The sequence below is a fragment of the Bos grunniens genome, chromosome 29, assembly GCF_055505025.1.
Source record: "Bos grunniens cultivar Pamir isolate PY7600 chromosome 29, Bosgru_T2T1.0, whole genome shotgun sequence".
In the NCBI taxonomy this organism is placed as follows: domain Eukaryota; kingdom Metazoa; phylum Chordata; class Mammalia; order Artiodactyla; family Bovidae; genus Bos; species Bos grunniens.
The window spans coordinates 28,228,697-28,250,862 of record NC_141193.1 but is presented as its reverse complement, the minus strand read 5'-3'; the positions used below and the strand labels follow the sequence as shown (position 1 = coordinate 28,250,862).

The following is a 22,166-nucleotide window of genomic DNA, read 5'->3' as shown; positions in this document are numbered from 1 at the left end:
AGAAAATGTACTCTAATTCTGGTTTTATCCTCAGAATTTCATGTGACATAGGATCTTCTTTTCTCAATTTTTACACCTTTGGCTTAATCTTTAGGTACTTTCCACAATGGCTAAGATCTTGACTGTGTACTTAGCTTTTCATGGCTTACTGATATCAAAGACCATTACACATTTTATCATTTCAAGCCAGGTCTGATAGCCATCATCTTTGATACTTTAGAACTGGCCCCGTTAGACCAAGACATCATCTTCTGGAATTAAGGTGGGTTACAACAGTTTTTTGTTTTTTTTTTTTTTTCCTTCTAGATCTTTTTTTCAATTCTTTGATTTTACTGGGCCTCTTTTTGGCCCCTAACTATAACTCACTGGCCACTCCACTGAAATGTTGATATTATCCATGCTGAACACAGTCTGGCAATGCACCAGGAGTGCTTGTGGTAACCATTGTGGCTGTTGCGGCTGAACATGGACACGTGACAGGCCAAAGACATGCCATCATCATATAAACAGCGTTAAACACAGAGACCATCCAACTTGTGGCCAACTCCTGATGAAGCTGCCACATCAAAGGGTTCAGTGCAGTTAAGGAGAAAATGTGATTAAAGGCTAAATCAGCACCTGACCACTCAAACCTTAGAATCGTGAACTACAGTCTCAGAGATCGGGAAGGAGCCACTCTGGCCAAAGAGGAGAGGCAGCTGCTGATGTACTCAAGTGATTTGGTCCCTCCCACATCTGTGCCTGCCATCTGTCAGTCCTCAATACTTGAAGGTCACAATAGGCAGTATCTGTAGTAGCTTAACAATATTTTTTTTTTTCCCAGTATGCCTTGCTTTCTGCGCTATAGTCTGGATTGTTTCTACTGGCACATATATCCGTTCACTGATTTTTATTTTTCAGTGTTCAATCAGCTAAAAGGGACTTCTCAGATGGCTCATTGCTTAAAGAACCCACCTGCCAATGTAGGAGACATGGGTTGATCCCTGGGTCTGGTCAGGAAGATGCCCTGGAGGTGGATGTGCCAACCCACACCAGTGTTTTTGCCTGGGAAATCCCATGGACAGAGGAGCCTGGCAGGCTACAGTCCACACAATCACAAAGAATAGGACAAGACTTAATGACTAAACAACAACAATAATCTGCTAAAAAGTTCATTTAGTCAATTGTTCATTTTATTATTCTATTTTATAATTCTATAGCTTAATTTGTTTCTTTTTTATGATTTTACTTTTTCTGATTTCTACTTTCATTATAATGGTATCTAAGTACTTAACACAGAAGAACTGTACAAAAAAGATCTTTATGACCCAGATAATCACGATGGTGTGACACTCACCTAGAGCCAGACATCCTGGAATGTGAAGTCAAGTGGGCCTTAGAAAGCATCACTACGATCACAGCTAGTGGACGTGATGGAATTCCAGCTGAGCTCTTTCAAATCCTGAAAGATGATGCTATGAAAGTGCTGCACTCAATATGCCAGCACATTTGGAAAACTCAGCAGTGGCCACAGGACTGGAAAAGGTCAGTTTTCATTCCAATCCCAAAGAAAGGCAATGCCAAAGAACTCTCAAACTACTGCACAATTGCACTTATCTCACACGCTAGTAAAATAATGCCCAAAATTCTCCAAGCCAGGCTTCAGCAGTAGGTGAACCATGAACTTCCAGATGTTCAAGCCGGTTTTAGAAAAGGCAGAGGAACCAGAGATCAAATTGCCAACATCCGCCGGATCATCGAAAAAGGAAGAGGGTTCCAGAAAAACATCTATTTCTGCTTCATTGACTATGCTAAAGCCTTTGACGGTGTGGATCACAACAAACTGTGGAAGATTCTTCAGGAGATGGGAATACCAGACCACCTTACCTGCCTCCTGAAAAAACCTGTATGCAGGTCAAGAAGCAGCAGTTAGAATCAGACATGGAATAATGAACTGGTTCCAAATTGGGAAAGGAGTATGTCAAAGCTGTATATTGTCACCCTGCTTATTAACTTACATGCAGAGTACATCATGTGAAATGCTGGGCTAGATGAAGCACAAGCTGGAATCAACATTGCAGGGAGAAATATCAATAACCTCAGATATGCAGATGACATAATCCTTATGGCAGAAAATAAAGAGGAACTAAAGAGCCTCTTGATGAAGAAGGAGGAGAGTGAAAAAGCTGGCTTAAAAGCTCAACACTCTTTGGCCCATTTTTTGATTGGGTCATTTATTTTTCTGGAGTTGAGCTGGGCATACACACTGAGGAAACCAGAAGGGAAAGAGACACGTGTACCCCAATGTTCATCGCAGCACTGTTTATAATAGCCAGGACATGGAAGCAACCTAGATGTCCATCAGCAGATGAATGGATAAGAAAGCTGTGGTACATATACACAATGGAGTATTACTCAGCCATTAAAAAGAATACTTTTGAATCAGTTCTAATGAGGTGGATGAAACTGGAGCCTATTATACAGAGTGAAGTAAGCCAGGAGGAAAAACAGAAATACAGTATACTAACGCATATATATGGAATTTAGAAAGATGGTAACAATAACCTGGTGTACGAGACAGCAAAAGAGACACTGATGTATAGAACAGTCTTATGGACTCTGTGGGAGAGGGAGAGGGTGGGAAGATTTGGGAGAGTGACATTGAAACATGTAGAATATCATGTAAGAAACGAGTTGCCAGTCCAGGTTCGATGCGCGATACTGGATGCTTGGGGCTGGTGCACTGGGACAACACAGAGGGATGGTGTGGGGAGGGAGGAGGGAGGAGGGTTCAGGATGGGGAACACATGTATGCCTGTGGCGGATTCATTTTGATATTTGGCAAAACTAATACAATTATGTAAAGTTTAAAAATAAAATAAAATTAAAATTAAAAAAAAAAAAAAAAAGCTCAACACTCAAGAAATGCAGATCATGGCATCCAGTCCCATTACTTCATGGCAAATAGATGGCGAAATAATGAAAATAATGACAGACTTCATTTTCTTGTGCTCCAAAATCACTGCAGATGGTGACTGCAGCCATGAAACTAAAGACGCTTCTTGGAAGAAAAGCTATGGTAAACCTAGTCAGTGTATTAAAAAGCAGAGACATTACTTTACCAATAAAGGTCCATTTAGTCAAAGCTATGGTTTTTCCCTGGTTGCTCAGATGGTAAAGAATCTGCCTTCAGTGCAGGAGACCCAGGTTCCATCCCTGGGTCAGGAAGATTCCCCTGGAGAAGGAAATAGAAATTGACTCCAGTATTCTTGACTGGAGAATCCCATGGACAGAGGAGCCTGGTGAGCTACAGCCCATGAGGTTAAAAAGAGTCTAACAACTGAACTATTAATACTTTCATTTCCACGGTTTTTCCAGTAGTCATGTACAGATGTGAGCATTTGACCATAAGGAAGGCTGAGCAAGGAAAAATTGATGCTTTCAAACTGTGGTGTTGGAGAAGACTCTTGAAAATCCCTTGGACTTCAAGGAGATCGAACCAGTCAATTCTAAAGGAAATCAAACCTGAAGATTCACTGGAAGGATTGATGCTTAAGCTGAAGCTCCAAGAATTTTGCCACCTGATGCAAAGAGCCAACTCATTGGAAAAGACCCTGATGCTAGGAAACATTGAAGGCAGGAGGAGAGGGGATGACAGGGAACGAGATGTTTGGATGGCATCACTGACTCAATGGACCTGAGTTTGAGCAAACTCCAGGAGATGGTGAAGGACAGGAAAGCCTGGCCTGCTGTAGTGCATGCGGTTGCAAAGAGTTGGACATGACTGAGAGACTGAACAGCAAGTGTGGCCTTGCTAGGGTATCAGGTAAATAATGCCTGGAATGATAAATTCAAGTTTCTCCAATTCTCTCCACTTTGGCTGATTTCAGCCTAAGAAGAATGGAATACTGCAGTTTTCCATTCAGTTCATAGCCTCCTGGAAGCTGTTCTCTGCCATGTCATGCAGTTTCACTGTTTGAATACTCATTTTAATATTTGGCCAAAGCCTCAAAGTCACAGCCATGCAGGTGTATGGAACTACTTCATGCACAGAATTCTCATCTACATTACCTAATCTTGCAAATTCTGACTGCCTGATCAGATTGACCCCTACACTATAATCTGGATTTGCACAGTTGAATGAGACAATCGTGCTTTCTGTTTGAGCTCCACTGCTAGTGGTTTGGAAAGTAGATCTAACTTTGTGTATTTGCATTCTCTCACATATCACTGTGCTGTTTTCCAGTACTTTAAAACTGTTACTGCATATATATATATTTTTCTACTTTTTGAAGTTATTTTTGATGGGAGGATACATACATGCTTAGACATTTTCCTTCTGCCTCTCCTATTATCTAGCTAACTGTTTTAGGGAGTTCCAGCTATTTTTTTATATCCTTCTTGCTGTAGATTCTTATGATCTGGATAAGAATTTATATGCCATTAAAAATTTTTATATAACCTATTTTCATTGTAAAATTTCATTAGTCCAAAGAAATTGAGGTCTACAAAAATTAGATATTAGTTTTGGTGCCAGAAAGTCAAGATGGTGATTCAGTGTTTGAGGGTACTATTATCCACAAATATAGTAAAGAGTATTATAATATTATTTAAAGAAATCATATTCAGTATATAACATAAATATATAATAAAAATGACTCAGGAAGGTATGCATATTAAAAGCCCTCCCTCTTGCTGGACATTGATGAGATCCAGTTTCTGTGATGTATATTGTGTGTGTGTGTTCATTCACTCAGTTTTAACTCCTTCCAACCTCATGGACTGTAACCCGCCAAGCTCTGCTGTGTATGGAATCAAATAGGAGAGGACATGGGTAAACCTATGGCTGTCATGTTAATGTTTGGTAGAAACCAATGCAATGCTGTAAATCAATTATCCTTCAGTTAAAAATAAACAAATTAAAAACAAAAACAATACTGGAGTTGGTTGCCATTTCCTACTCCAGGGGATCTTCCCAACCCAGGGATCTAACACAAGTCTTTTGCATCTCCTGCATTGGCAGGTGGATTCTTTATCACTGATCCACCTGGGAAGCATGATCTATATTAAACTTGATCAAAAAGAAGAATTTTGAAAGGAATTTGATTACAGTCTCTGTAATATCTTTTGAATTCAGGTGTATAAAGGCAATTTCCCAGCTTCAGTGATTGAACATTGACTTGGCTTTTGTTGTTATTGTTGTTACCCTAGGAGTTTACAACTTTAGGTCCTATATTATTGCATCCATCCCCCTTATTTGCAATTAATTGTTTACAAGATTGTGAATGACCAATAAACATTACTTGAGCAGAGCCGAGCTCTTAGAGCCTGAAGGAGTTTAGCACAATTTAAAAACTGCCGTGTAGCTCTAAAAGCTTTGCCAAGGTACTGACCAGGAAATTCTAGCTTACCACGCCTTCAACCAAAGTGTTCTGGGAATATAGAGATGTCTATAAAATGTAATGCTTTTAAACAAGGTGTTCCTCTTTCATGTACTCTATAAAGTACTTATCAAGGACTAATGTGATTATTAAGAAAGCACAGCACTTCCTTTGGATAACACTATTTTTGTGATGCAGATTCTGGAAAAGTCAGTCCCAGATTTCGAAAGTAATGTGTGTAATTGAAGCAATCAGCAGGGCAGAGATACTTCCTAAAAGTGGTGAATGGTGTTGTTTATTGCTTATTCTAATAGGGATTCTGCTGACCTTCTCCATAGAAAATGACATTTCAATCATTGTGAATCTTGTTCTTCCATGTGTAAACCTGGAGAGAGTTTGATATGACCACAACTCATAAATGGAATACATACTTGACCTTGCCGTTTAAGTGTTTGAGATTAATTCAGAAGATGCAGAAGTCTGGCAGCTGGATAATGCCTGTCTTCCTTCTTTTCTTTCCTCCTGTCTCCTTCCTCTTTTCTTTATAATATAGAACCTTGAGGTATCTATATGTTGCTCCTACTCAGTTTATCTCTTTTCCACCTAGACAAAGTAAAAATATTGGCTGTTTTTTTGTTGTTGTTGTTGTTTGTTTTTTATGCTGATGCTTATGAGTGCTTGGAATGATAAGAGTAGAAAGCAGTGCTATGATTTCAAAGCAGTGCTATGAAATTATTGAATGCCAAAGCCAACCTCATGTCAATTTCAGTTTTTGAATAAATGAATAAAAATAATAGTGATATAGTAGGCCATCCTAACTTTAAATTATTACTATTTTATTGTTTTATAGTTGTGCATCAGCCAGGGTTCCACCAGGTAAACAGAATCAATAGGAGGTATATATTAAAAAGTCATTGAAAGATTCTGGTTTTAAGGATTGTTCAGTTCAGTTCAGTACAGTTGCTCAGTCATGTCCGACTCTTTGTGACCCCATGAATCGCAGCACACCAGGCCTCCCTGTCCATCACCAACTCCCGGAGTTCACTCAGACTCACGTCCATCGAGTCAGTGATGCCATCCAGCCATCTCATCCTCCGTCGTCCCCTTGTCCTCCTGCCCCTAATCCCTCCCAGCATCAAAGTCTTTTCCAATGAGTCAACTCTTCACATGAGGCGGCCAAAATACTGGAGTTTCAGCTTTTGCATCATTCCTTCCAAAGAAGTCCCAGGGCTGATCTCCTTTAGAATGGACTGGTTGAATCTCCTTGCAGTCCAAGGGACTGTCAAGAGTCTTCTCCAACACCACAGTTCAAAAGCATCAATTCTTCCACGCTCAGCTTTCTTCACATTCCAACTCTCACATCCATACATGACCACTGGAAAAACCATAGCCTTGACCAGACGAACCTTTGTTGGCAAAGTAATGTCTCTGTTTTTGAATATGCTATCTAGGTTGGTCATAACTTTTCTTCCAAGGAGTAAGTGTCTTTTAATTTCATGGCTGCAGTCACCATCTGCAGTGATTTTGGAGCCCAAAAAAATAAAGTCTGACACTGTTGTGGGGAATGTCAAACCAACTGTGAAATCTACAGGACAGGCTGTCTGGAAGGGTAGGCTAGAACTCTCTGGGATCAGCTGAAGTTTCTATGCACAGGTAGAATTTCTTCTTGCTCAGGGATACCTCAGCTCTGCTCTCAAGCCTTATCCACTGATCAAATTCAGGACCACCCAGATTATCTAGGATAAATTCTATTACTTAAGTTTACTGATTATGGACCTTAATCATATTTTAAAAGTACCTTTAGAGTAATACCTTGATTGTATAACTGGGGACTATTGCCTAGCCAAGCTGGCACATAAAGTTGAGCATCACCATTGCATTACAACATTCTTCATTTTTCATACTAGTTTAATAATAATAACTATATACTTTCTATATCAAAATAAAAAGTTCAAAATTCTGAATTGGTCTCAACAATAATGTAATGAAAATTTTACTGTTCCCTAAAAGCCAAAGTCTAGAAGCTACTACTGAAACATAAGATTCTCCTTCATATTACTATTTTACAGACAGGACAATAAAAGGCCCAAAGATATATTCTATTAATACTTCATAGGTAACATATAGTCATTATTTTTATTAAGTTTAATTTTCTAGTGTATTGGCTTATCTTGTTACCTTTTACCTTAAACCAGATTATATTAGTTTTCTATCACTGCCTAACAAATTATGACAAAATTTATTATCTCACCGTTTCTGTGGGTCAGAGGTCTCAAAGCTGAAATCACCAGGCTGAAATCAAGGTCACCAGGCTGAAATCAAGGTGTTGCCTGGAGCTGTGATATAATCTTGATTTGGAGATTTTCTTAGAAATTCAGTGGTTGTTGGCAGAGTTTTAGTTCCTTGTAGTTGAGGAGTAAGGTCTTTGACTTATAGACCTTCCCACTATTCCCTGAAATGTGTCTTTCTTTAAAACATGGAAGAATACTTCTTCATGGCTAGCAAGAGAGTGTTGGAATGTTCTAATCATACTAACTTCCTCTACCTCTGACCATTAGGTCTGCCTTTAATGTCCTCATTTGATTAGGTAAGGCTCACCAGGTATTACCTCTCTTTTGATTTAGTAGGAGTTTCTCTGGTGGCTCAGCAGTAAAGAATCTGCCTGCAATGCAGGAGACATGAGTTCAATCCCTGGATCAGGAAGATCCCTTGGAGAAGGAAACAGCAACCTTCTCAAGTATTCTTGCCTGTGAAATCCCATGGACAGAGGAGCATGGTGGGCTGCCGTCCATGTGATTGCTAGAGTCAGACATGACTCAGTTGGACTCAGTAACCACAACAATAACAGATTAGAGGTCTTCAGTGCATCTACAAAATTTCTTCACCTTTGGCAATTGACATAGCACAATCAGAGGAGTGTTATACCATCAAATTTACAGGACCTTACCTACATTCAAGGAAATGGGGTTACATATTACATGAACACAAGAGGGCAGGAATCTTGGGGGTCATTTAAAAATTTTATTTACCACACAGAGTTGATTACTTTTTTAAATACCATATTATTGTCTATATTAACTTGGGGCAAAGAGAAGAAGATTTAATTCACTTCAGTTAGTGCATTTGGGAAGGCACTGAACTGAATAAAATAGGTTAAAATTGGGCTTATTAAAGCAATAATCACCACACAACATTATGTAATGGATTTTGTTCAACTAAATCAAGGTGTAATGGAATCTAGATAGGATTAAACAAGAAAAAGTACAGAGATTTTTACAAGCTGTAGATATAATCATAAGAAAATGGATTATAGATCACGGAGTGACATTTTTACATCATCTCAGGCTATGAAAGTTGGCAGATGGATTTGCTAAAGAATATGGTCTTTTCTTATTTGGCTGCCATTCAAATACACAGCTGCTCATCATGATTTTTTTTTAATACAATGAGCTAATAATACATAGAACTAAATAATACATAATACATAGAGCTAATAATAATATTATTAATATTAATGATGTATTGTTTAAATAATGCATAAATAATACATAGAGCTAAATAAGCTTAAGCATCAGGGCCTGCCAGTTGCCCCTTCCAAGGCCCTAGAGGCCTTCATGATATGTTCACACAGTTCATCAACTTTCATAAAAGATGGACTCAGAAATATAATCAGTGTCTTCCGAGAGAAAAAGGGCTGAAAACAGATATGAAGTGCACTTACAAAGGGAAATAGTCTGAAATTTAAGTCTACAGTTAGAACATAATCAGAATTAACCTTATGTGGCAATTTGCACTTTCATAATTGTTTTCGTATGTATGGTGCCATGTCATTCATCCAGAAGGATGAAGCAGGGATAAATTACAGAGGTTCTGTGATGTATTTGCTGATTGTTCAGGATCTCACAGATGGAAACACATGCCTTCTATCACTAAATGACCATGTTCTTTACACTCCTGCAATGAGTGGTATCTCATCATCTCCTAGGAAGAAATGAGTTGAAGTGTAAAAGTAAGGAGGGAATTGAGCCGAGAGTAGATTCTAGCGAAGGTCAAGTAGAAAACTGGCATTTCACAATGTCCTACCACTTGTTATAGAATGACTCTTTTTTTTATTCTTAATATATGTATATTTTATTGAAGTATAGTTGACTTACGATGTTTCAGGTTCACAGCAAGGTGATTCAGTTATACACAAACATGTATATTATTTTTCAGATTCTTTCCTGTTACAGGTTATTAAAAGGTACTGACTATAGTTTCCTGAGTTATATGGTAAACCTTTGTTCCTTGTTGTATATCTATTTGATTTGCTGAAATATATATATTATCCATCTATGTATACAAAAGCTTTTCTCCTATGCTTGATAAATCCTTGAGAAAGAACATCAAAAAAAAAAAAAAAGAGAGAGAGATGGAGAAACTGGAAAACATAAACTAAATGAAATGGGAGCACTGAAAATGAAATGGAAAAAGTGAAATAAACTAGATAAAAGAACATCATATAGTCCAGTTATTTTTAAACATGGCTGCTCATTAGAAACATATCTGGAACACTGGAGGAAAAAAGTAATACTTGGTCATTTGTATTTTTCAAAAAATTCAAAGATAATTCTTACATGCATCTGTAGTCATTTAAAAAATGATTACAGGTCTTTCTATTAAATGGTAGTTTTGGTGGTATAGAATTCTATTATTTTTCTGTTGACCAGTCATAGTACCATGGTATTAAGTAAGTAATAGTTACATAAACACAGTAGTAAAAGATGTTTATCCGTTTTCAAAATAGACAGCCAGACAAAAAAATAAATTGCAAGGCATAATGGGAACATGATTAATGTAACAATGTAAAATAATTACGTACAATTTGAGAGATCAAGCAGAGTGATGTGGTAAATGGAAGTGGATACATAACACATGTTTTCATCCATCCAGCCAGTCTGTTTCCTGTGATTGGCGCATGTAATCCATTTACATTTAAGGTAATTATGTATGATCCTGTTACCATTTTCTTAATTGTTTTAGGTTGACTTTCTGTAGGTCTTTTCCTTATCTTTTGTTTCCTGCCTAGAGAAGTTCCTTTAGCATTTGTTATAAAACTGGTTTGGTGGTACTGAATTCTCTTAACTTTTGCTTGTCTGGAAAACTTTGGATTTCTCCATCAAATCTGAAGAAGAGTCTTGCTATACTCTAGAAATACTTGCTAGAGTATTTTTTGCTGTAGGTCCTTCCCTTTCATCACTTTAAATATATCCCACCATTCCCTTTTGGATGGTAGCATCTGTTGAGAAATCAGCTGATAGCCTTATGGGAGTTCCCTTGTATGTTATTTGTCATTTTCCCCCTGTTGCTTTTAATGTTTTATCTATCTTTAATTTTTGTCAGTTTAATTACTATGTGTCTCAGTGTTTTCCTCCTTGAGTTTCTCCTCCCTGGGACTCTCTATGGTTTGTGGACTTGGTTCCCTTTCCCATGTTAGGGAAGTTTTCAGCTATTATCTCTTCAAATATTTTCTCAGCTTCTTTCTTTCTTCTCCTTCTGGGACCCCTATAATGCAAATGTTGGTGCCTTTGATGTTGTCTCAGAGGTCTGTAGAGTGACTCTTTCTGGCCATTTTCATTTATTTATCGGTTGATTTTGGCTTCACTGGGTCTCTGTTGCTGTGCATAGGCTTTCTCTAATTGCAGAGAGAGGGGGTTACTCTCTGGTTGCAGTGCACAACTAACTGTGGTGGCTTCTCTTGTTGCAGAGCACAGGCCCTAAGGCACCTGGGCTTCAGCAGCTGTGGCACATGGGCCCAAATACCCCAAGTCATGTGGAATCTTCCTGGACCAGGAATCAATCCCGTATGCATCTCACTGGTGGTGAACTCCCAACCACTGAACCACCAACAAAGTCCCTTTATGGACATTTTCATTGAAGGAATGGGATGGGCTTGGTGCAAGCACTGTCTCTGAGTTATACAAACATTAGAGGGTTGTACCACCAAATCAAAAGAATGGAAATGTTTAGAAGATGTGACCCAAAGCAATATAACTTGGGGGAAAAGCAAAAGAGCTGTGGAGAGAAGTCAAAGGTAATAGCCAGGGAAATGGTGAAGAATGCAAAGTCCAAAGGTCAAGACAAGACAGAAATGAATCATTAAATATTAAGGCTGTATCAAGAAAATCAGTAACAAGTTGGAATCCCATTTTAAGAAACACAAAGGAATGGTTTCAGGAATAATACTTTTGAGATAATTATGTGCTTGCTCTGGCCTATAATAGTTTGCCCAGAAGAATGTAGTAGATGTTAATGTGACTTGAAGAGACATTGGGGTTCAGTCAGTAACTAAATATTTCTAAGAACAACAGTTTTCTAACTTTTTTGAGTCACATACCCCCTTTTGCAAATGATTCTTGTGCAAAAATCTAATATAAATGGATGGATAGATGGATAGATAGATAGAGGGAAGGAGCCCTCATGTGCTGTAACAATAACAGAACTCAACAGGAAGAAGGAAGACTTTTTTTGGCAAGGACTCAGCCAATGAAAAACCATAGACTCTGTGTTTCCTATAACCCTGTCAATTTCTTTTTCCCCTTTACAAAAACTGTGGTGAGGGGTGGCATAAGGGAGCTTGCACATAGCTCACTGTGGTTGCACTCAGAATTGCAGTTCTCCACTCATCTCAAATAAACCAATCTTTGTTGGAGAAATGTCTTGCAATCTATTTGTTTAGGTCAACAAGAATAAGACTCAGGGTCTGGCTAGGCCTTATTTTCCCATTTGTGATGAAAGGTATGATTTTATAGTACCCCATAATTTCTTAAAATTATGTTAAACACCCTGATGGTTGATTAAGATTTATCTTGTTAGCAATATTTATTTTGGAAATTACTTTTGATGAATTCTTATCTTTGTCAGGCTCAGCATGAGGTATACAAAAACAGACATGCATTTAGTCATATTACCATTTTCCCTGTCCCTCACTCTGCTCCAGTCTCATTGGGTTCTTCTTGAGTTCTTCTCACACAGGCCAACCTTATCTCTGTATCAGACCGACTCCTTTTTCCTCTTGCATATTCTCACTGGCTAGCTCCTTCATCCCTCTCCATCATCCATGACTTGGTACACAGTAGACACTCAACAAATTCCCTGACAGCTCAGTTGATAAAGAATCCACCTTCAGTGCAGGAGACCCTGATTCAATACCTGGGTTGGGAAGATCCCCTGGAGAAAGGATAGGCTACCCATTACAGTATTCTTGAGCTTCCCTTGTGGCTCAGCTGGTAAAGAATCCGCCTGCAATGTGGGAGACCTGGGTTTGATCTCCCGGTTGAGAAGATCCCCTGTAGAAAGGGAAGGTTACCCACTCCAGTATTCTGGCCTGGAGAATCGGACACAACTGTTTGACTTTCACTTTCACACAAAAACGTAAATAAACTTAAAATGAAGACTTAACTCCTAACACCAAGAGCTAACTATTTTGGGTAGAAACAAACTTATAAAGAATAATGTAGTATTTTAAATCCTGTAGTGATGATATGGCACCAAGTGCTATGGATACACAGAAGTGATGTATATGCTAGATAATTCTGGGCAAAGACAATAACAATTGAGTTGAGTTTCGACAGATGAAGAGAATGTCACCCAAGACGTAAATAAGAGGATGTTATTTCAGGTGAAGGGGAAAATGTGTCCCAAAATACATAATTGGGAAAGGTCAGAGGAGAGTTTCAGTGGGGTTGCAAAAGTTACTGTGAGGTTCAGGATTTTGGAAACAATGTAAAAAGTGTGGACTTTCTTGTGCAATTTGTAGAGTTTTACAGGATTTTAAGTGAAGAAACAACATGATTACATTCTTGGATTTAAAAAAAAATGTTGTGTCACAGCTGAGAGAATAAGAAAAATGGGTCTCTCAGCCTCTTCTCAGGCAAAGGTAGCTGAATTTAATCAAGAGGAAAAATATCCCCTTGAAGCAGGTTGAGAGCCATTTGCACCATTTTTTCCTGTGAACATGTGCATAATAAGCTTAAAAATATGAGCCAAATAACAAGTTCAGCTGACTTCATGATTACCAGATAAAAAGGGTAAGGAAGACGATGCCTTTAATCAAAAAGGATTTTCTGACTTAAAGGCAAATACAAGTCCTGTTTTTTTAGGTTTACCTACACCAGTTCTCAATTCCTATCAATCAGATGTTTTCTTCTATATTCTTCAGCGTGTCAAGCTCCAGCTTTAAGTTCAGGATTCCTGATGAAAACACAGACCTGGCCTGATCTGTATGCTTGCTAACAAATGCTGCTCAATCTTCATAGTCTTGTATGGCGATTACACATTTATAATGGTATATAATATTCCTTCCGTGCCTGCCACTACAGAGGAGAAAGTCTAATCTTCTAATTACTCCCCGATATTTACTCAATGGATTATCATCATCAGATTAACTTATAGTCATGCAATGTGTAATTAAAAATGTAAATCAATAAAATGTAATTGTGGCTGGCTACATTAACACTTTTAAAAACAGTTTAATAACAATTGGATGAAAAGAGCCATTTTTTGGTGTTTATATTTAACACAGTTGTAAGGGTTCTTTTCTATTATAGAAAAGCTATAATAACATACATTGAGTTGAACTGTCTGATTAAAAAAAATGTGCAATAGGTAGTTTCATATAAAAGAAACTGTGCATTAAATAGCTCACAATTTTTAACTTCACAAATCCTAACTTCCCTAGGATTTCTGGTCCCCTTTTTTGTACCTCCTGCCATGAAAATAGGCTAGGATCTTTTAAGACTGTTTCCTGAAAGGTCATCTTTTCTTCTCCTTTTCTGGAATGTAGATTCCAATTCTGGCAAGTCTTTCCGTTTAGTTCAGTTCAGTCGCTCAGTCGTGTCTGACTCTTTGTGACCCCATGGACTGCAGCACTCCAGGCCTCCCTGTCCATCGGCAACTCCCAGAGTTTACTCAAACTCATGTCCATTGAGTCAGTGATGCCATCCAACCATCTCATCGTCTATCATCCCCTTCTCCTCCCACTTTCAATCTTGCCCAGCATCAGAGTCTTTTAAGATGAGACAGTTCTTCGCATCAGGTGGCCAAAATATTGGCATTTCTGCTTCGGCATCAGTCCTTCCAATGAATATTCAGGACTGATTTCCTTTAGGATGGACTGGTTGGATCTCCTTACAGTCCAAGGGACTCTCAAGAGTCTTCACCACCACAGTTCAAAAGCATCAGTTCTTTGGCACTCAGCTTTCTTTATAGTGCAGCTCTCACATCCATACATGACTATGGAAAAACCATAGCTCTGACTAGACGGACCTTTGTTGGCAAAGTAATGTCTCTGCAAGTCTTTAGGATTTAATTAAACCCAACCAGAATGATATATCTTTGAAACATAAATCAGAGCAGATGTTACTGTCTTGCTTGAATATTTGCCATTGACTTCTCATTATATTCAGAATAACATCCAATGTCTATATAATACAATTCCAATAAGATGGGTATTAAAAAATTACAAGTGAGAGTGTATTTGTGAAAACATAGGAATAATAAAAATTATTAATATTTAATAAAAATAATTTAACTTTAAAAATAACATAGTTTTTCTGCTTAGATCTGTTTGTATAGTATAGTAATATGCATGCATGCATGTACGCATGCTAAGTCGCTTCAGTCATGTCCAACTCTTTGTGACCCTATGGACTGTACCTCACCAGGCTCCTCTGTCCATGGGATTTTCCAGGCAGGCGAGAATACCAGAGTGGGTTGTCATGCCCTCCTCAATATAGTAATATAGTCACTACTAATAAACAAATACTGCATTCTTCTAAAAAAATCTTACTTGATCATGACATATAATTTTCTTCTTGTGATCTTGGGTTCTATTAAAGAAATATTTTTTGTAGCTTTATATGTGATATTGGTTCTATAATTTTCTTCCTTTCAGCGATTTATATCAGGTTTAAGTATTAATGTTAAAAAGGAATTTTAAAATGTCCTTTATTCTCTAGGCTCTGGAACAACTTATGTATTATTGGAACTATTCAGTGTAAAGTCCCTCTGTGCCTGTTAATTTGTTATTCCTTAGTAACGCTCTGTATCTTCAGTGAAAATTGGTGTAGTCAAGTTTACATGTCTAGTGTGGTCACAATGATCTGTAAATAATCTCTTAAGAATTTTTAAAGTTTCTTCTGTTTCAATAGTTATTTTCTTCTTGTCATGTTTTATTGTGTATACACACGTCTTTTCTTTTTCTCATGATTAACTACTAGTTTGTCTACTTTATTAACCAAAAAATGGGATTTTGACTTATTAAATTGCACTCACTGATTTTTCTATGCTCTACCTTAACAATTTTTGCTTTTATGCTGTTATAAATTGCTATGTTTTCTCTTTTTTTTCTAGCATTTTAGTTGGAACTTAATTCACTGGTTTTTTAAATTTATTTTATGGTTATTGAAATTATTTATGTTTATTTTAATTTTTCTTTGATCAATTTTTAAATTGGTCCCAGTGATTCTGATATATGGGTGTTTTATGACTAATTTTTAGACACTTTATAATTGTGATTTTTCATTCTGCTTTCAGCCATGAATTATTTATTACATCATGCCTTTTTAATTTTTCAGTTGAGGGGTTTTAGTTTATATATTGCTTTGTTTCTAGTTTTGTTACATTGTGATCAACGTACATTACTTTTATTCTGTTTTACTCTGTTTAAGTTCCTAATGCTTTCTCTTTGCCTTCTATATGACTAACTTTGTAACTGTTCCAAACATTTTGAGATGAAGTTATATTTTCTATTATCAGGACACAGTTCAATATATAGACATAAAACAATTTTTATTGACTATATTATTCAAGTTCTTGATATTTACTTTCTGGCTACTTAATATGTCTTGTACAGGGTAGAGTCAAAAATCATTCTACTATTAATGTATTTTAATGCACTATACTCCCTATAGTTTTTGCCTTTCTAAGACAGTTGCTGTCACTTTTTCTATATACAAATTCATAGCATATCATTTTCTGAATTGTAGCTTTTATAATTAAAAAATATTCTTTGTTGAATATAATACTTTTTAATGTAAATTCTACTTTGAAATCAAATTACTATTTGTTTGCTTCATATATATTTGTCCATCTGTTTGTTAGTCTTTCTGAATTGTTTTTTAAGTGTTTCTCTTTATAAAGAATATATTTGTGTCTTTCTTGGTCAAACTGAAAATAATTTTCCTTTTTAGAGATGACTTAAGCCCATTCCCATTTATGGATATGACTGATAACATTGTCATGCTATTTAAAAATCTTCAGGTTAGGAAAGACCTTAATGATCAATCAAATGGCTAAAATACTTAGCAGAAGTTTTAATCTGTTAAATTAATTCAGAGACTGAATCTGACTCTCTTCTAGACTCCCCCAAACCTTAATTATTATAGTGGAACGTCTTACACTTTAGAAAGTAAGCTGTATGTATATGCATGTGTGTATGTTATTTTTATATGAATCTTTAGAGCAGCTCTCCACTCCCCCTTCCCCCAGCAATATGTGCTGCTTGTAAACAGTCTCTTTGTGCACATACTCCTCCCCACGATTCCTTACTCTGCTGTCATATACATACAAATATCTTTAAGACTTCCAGGTACATGGTAGGTGCTAATTAAATATTTACTGAATTAATTAATGCATGAATAACTCAGAGGAAGGAGCTTCTTCAAAGTTAATTATTTTATTAAATTATGTGAATTCATTGTTCCATTTGCCTGTAAAGTTATAGATGTAAACAAGTGATGTGTCTGCGTGATTTGGGCATAACATGGTCTAATTGTTTTAATGCATTCCATTTTCATGTAATGGTTTCTGCCTGTAACAATTTTCAACATTATATGAAGTGTCTAGATATAAACCTTTATTTGTTAAACTCCACTGTCTGTACTTTTAACCTTACCACAAAATCACATCTCATTTGAAAAAAAATTTATGCTATTTCTTTGGATCCTTAATATATTCATTATCATTTCACTTGGCATATGATTCAGATCCTAGCCTCAGCCTTATTATTTTGACTAACATAATTACTCTTTTCAATGAACTCTGAGAATGTGAAATTATGTTGATTTACTGGCTCCTTAGAAAAGCCCAGGTACCTCTGGCTCGATAGTGAGACCTCTCTGGCATGCTTTTCCTTGCATTTCATGCTCTGATTTTGTTTCTAGAAAGGACTTTAGAGGTTTTAACTTTTCCTTTGGATCATTAATTTCACTAAGTCATTTGGACAGCAGGGTACTTAGAGCTTCCTCAGCGATTTGAATGAAAGAAGATTTTGAAAGTGGCTCAGTTGAATGCTTCTTAGACTAAGTTGAAGGCTTTCATTAGAAACAGACTACACTGTCCATGGAAGATTTATGAGTATATGATTGAACTGGGAATGACAGATATGATTATAGATGAGGCTTTCACAAATGCGTGGGTGAAGAGACAATCATTTTCTAAGTGCAATGAATGATATTAGAAATTTAATTAAAATGAAAACAAGCTATTAGAATAGAATAATATACTGTGTCTATAGTATTCAAGTAGAGCACTCCAACCCACCAGGTAAAATAATTCAAACTTATTAAAAAAATGAATATTACCTTAGTAATTATTTTAAAAATAATTAAGGTTTTTTACTATTAAAAGGTTTATTTAATTCATTAAAATACTCACAAAAAACTGATGAGTAGAAGAAGAAAAATGAGATTTTTGTTACTACAACATTCTAAATGTTTTAATGAATGTACATATAGTTGTCTGCATGGCTTGTTTTACATGTAAGTGCCCACATTCATATGCGTACCAGGGTGTACATTTTTATCTTTTCAGACTGTACAGTATCTGTACATTCTTACTATATTTGAAGAATTCCTTAGCTTTCAATTCTTGATGAAAAGCAGAACTTGTCTTTAATTGTTATCCTGGAGGTGCTTTATTGCTTTCCCAAATTCTCTGGCAGAAAGTTTGTAGGGATGTAACGTAACTTCATGGGAAATAGATGGGGAAACAGTGGAAACAGTGTCAGACTTTATTTTGGGGGGCTCCAAAGTCACTGCAGATGGCGACTGCAGCCATGAAATTAAAAGACGCTTACGCCTTGGAAGAAAAGTTTTGACCAACCTAGATGGCATATTGAAAAGCAGAGCTATTACTTTGCCAACAAAGGTCCGTCTAGTCAGGGCTATGGTTTTTCCAGTGGTCATGTATGGATGTGAGAGTTGGACTGTGAAGAAAGCTGAGTGCCAAAGAATTGATGCTTTTGAACTGTGGTGTTAGAGAAGACTCTTGAGAGTCCCTTGGACTGCAAGGAGATCCAACGGGTCCATTCTGAAGGAGATCAGCCCTGAGTGTTCTTTGGAAGGAATGATGCTAGAGCTGAAACTCCAGTATTTTGGCCACCTCATGGGAAGAGTTGACTCATTGGAAAAGACTCTGATGCTGGGAGGGATTGGGGACAGAGGAAAAGGGGATGACAGAAGATGAGATGGCTGGATGGCATCACCGACTCGATGGATGTGAGTTTGAGTGAACTCCAGGAGTTGGTGATGGACAGGGAGGCCTGGCATGCTGCAATTCATGGGGTCCCAAAGAGTTGGACATGACTGAGCGTCTGAACTGAACTGAACTGAACTGAACTAAACCTAACCTTAGTTAATCAGATGCAATCACTCAGTATAGTTCATCTGGAAATACTGATAAGAGAGATCATTCTTTCTGTCAACAACAGTAGAAGCAGCAGTCCCAGTTTCCACTGATTGTAACACTGACAAAGCAAGTTTCAGTTTCAAATGGTGATGAACTATTTCAGTAAAGGCCATTAGTCACTCTACGTGTATGAATTGTTTTCTCACCATGGAATTATTTTGCAGTTTCCTAATGACTAATGATATTGAGCATAGCTCATGTGCTTTTGGCCGTTTGTATAAGTTCCTTATCAAATACGTGGTTTGTGAATGCTTTCTCTCATTCTGTAGGTATTTGAAGCATAAAACTTTTACTTTGTTGAAATCCAGTTAGTCTATTTTATTCTCTTATTGCTTGTGCTTTTGGTGTCCTATCTACTAATTCTTTGCCAAATCTGTGGTCATGAAGATTTATCCATGCTTTCTTCTTAGAATTTTCATCTTATACTACAGCTTGTGTATGGTATGAGGTAGGGATCTAAATTCATTATTTTTCATGTGGACATTCACTTGACAACACATCACTTATTGAAAAGCCTGTTTGTTTTTTTTTCCTGTTGAATTATATTATACCTTTATAAAAAGTCAACTACCCATAAATGTGAATGTTTATTTTCAGATATACAATTTGTTATACTGATCTTCACTTCTATTCTTATGCCAGGACCCCCTTGACTACTACAGCCTTTTAGCAAGTTTTAAAATCATATGTATGATTTTTCCAAATGTGTTTTTCTTTTTCAAGATTGCCTTAGCTATTCTGAGTCCCTGACATTTCCATATAAATTTTAGAACCAGCTTTTTAATTTCTGCAAAAAAATAAAAATAATCTGGGATTTTAAAAGTGAGTATGTGCAGTCTACAGATCAATTTGAAAAATGTTATCATCTTAAGTACATTATGTCTTTTGATTCAGGAACATGAATATTTTTCCATTTGTATAGTTACAGTATAATATCTTTCAACAATGTTTTGTAGTTTTCAGCATATAATTTTCCATTCTGTAAAATGTATTCATAAATATTTCTTGGTTTTGTATGCTATTGTATTTGGAATAGTTTCAGATTGTTTGCTGCTAGTGTACACATACAGTTAATTTTTCTTATCTTCTTATCAATCTTGTATCCTGCAACCTTGTTTAAGTCATTTACGCTAATACTATCTTTAGTTGCTTCCTTTGAAGACCATATCACCTGAAAAAAATGTTGCTTTTACTTTTTATATTTTTAATCTTGTCTTTTATTTCTTTTTCTTGCTTAGTTATCCTCCCTAGAAATTCCATTACAATATTGAAAGGAAGTGACAAGAGTGGAAATTCTTACCTTTTTCATGATCATTTTGTAATTTAACCATTAAATATGGTCTTAGCTATGGGTTTTCTTACCTTTTTCATGATCATTTTGTAATTTAACCATTAAATATGGTCTTAGCTATGGGTCTTTTGTGAAGTTGAGGGAGTTCCTTTTAATTTATAGATTGTTTATCGTTTTTATCATGAAAATATATTGAATTTTATCACATTCTTTTTCTGCATCTTTTGAGACAATCATACAGTTTTTATCCTATGCTATGGTATATTACATTAATTGACATCCAGATGTTAAAACATTTGCAATTCTGGAGTAAATCCCACATAATTTGGGGTTATAATTCTATTTACATGTTGCTGGATTTTATCCACTATTTCTTTGAGAATTTTTATAAATATGTTTATGAGAGATATTGGTATTTAGATTTCTTGTGACATCTTTTGTCTGGTTCTGGTATCAGAGTAATACCTAGAATGATTCCTAGAATGATTTGGGATATATCCTCTCCTTTTCCACATTTTTGGAAGAATTTTTAAGGATCAGTGTTAGTTTTTCTTTAAATATTTGGTAGAAATCACCAGGTAAGCTATCAGAGCCTGTGATTTTTTTTCTGGGAAGTAATAACTTAATCTACTTCTTCTTTAAAGGTCTATTCACACTTTTCATTTATCCTTGAATAAATTTCAGTCATATTTTTAAGAATTTGTCCATTTTACCTAAGTTATCTAGTTTGTTAGCATAAATAGTTCGTAATATTCCCTCATGCTCCTTTTTAGTTCTAAAAGATGGATAGTGATGAACCCTCTCTGATTCTTTTTTTTTTAACATTCTTTTTTTTTTTTTAACTTTACAATATTGTATTAGTTTTGCCATATATCAACATGAATCTGCCACAGGTATACACGTGTTCCCCATCCTGAACCCTCCTCCCTCCCCGTACCATCCCTCTGGGTCGTCCTAGTGCACCAGCCCCAAGCATCCAGTGATTCTTAAGTAATCTGAGCCTTTTCTCTTTTTTACTTGGTCAGTACAGCTTCAGTTTTGATATTTTTACCAAAAATAACTTTCAGTTTGTTGAATTTATGGTTTTCTATCTTCTACTTATTTTCATTTATACTCAAATCTTTATAAATTCTTTCCATCTGCTTGCTCTAATTTTACTTTGCTCTTTTATTCAGTGTCTTAATATGAGAAATTAAGGTTATGGTTTGATATTTAATATTTTATTTAGCTATAGCCTGCTATAGCTATACATTGCCTTTGAAGCATGGTTGCTTTAAATGCACCTTATAAGTTTTGATATGCTGTGTCTTATCTTTATTCATTTTGACTATTTTCTAATTTATGATTTCTTAATTGACCGATTGGTTATTAAAAGAGTATGTTGCTTGATTTCCACATATTTGTGAACTTCTTAGGTTCATTTCTGTAATTTCCAATTTCAATCTATTGTGGTTGGAGAAAACATTTTGTATCATCTCAACCTGTTTAATTTTACTGAAGTTTGTTTTATGGCCTAACAAGTGATATATCCTAGAGAATATTCCATATGCTATTAGGAATGTGTACTCTGCTCTTATAGTTTTTCAGTTCAGTTCAGTCGCTCAGTCATGTCCGACTCTTTACGACCCCATGGACTGCAGCACGCCGGGCCTCCTTGTCCATCACCATCTCCTGAGATTTACTCAAGCTCATGTCTGTTGAGTCGGTGATGCCATACAACCATCTCATCCTCTGTCATCCCCCTCTCCTCCCGCCTTCAATCTTTCCCAGCATCAGGGTCTTTTCAA

General features: G+C 36.4%; 1 long non-coding RNA gene across 1 annotated transcript in view; it reads left to right on the top strand.

Moving 5' to 3' along the window:
- LOC147342449 (uncharacterized) overlaps positions 1-22,166 on the top strand; it is a 521,236-nt gene that overhangs the window by 298,125 nt on the left and 200,945 nt on the right. The gene's annotated exons all lie outside the window — the stretch shown is intronic.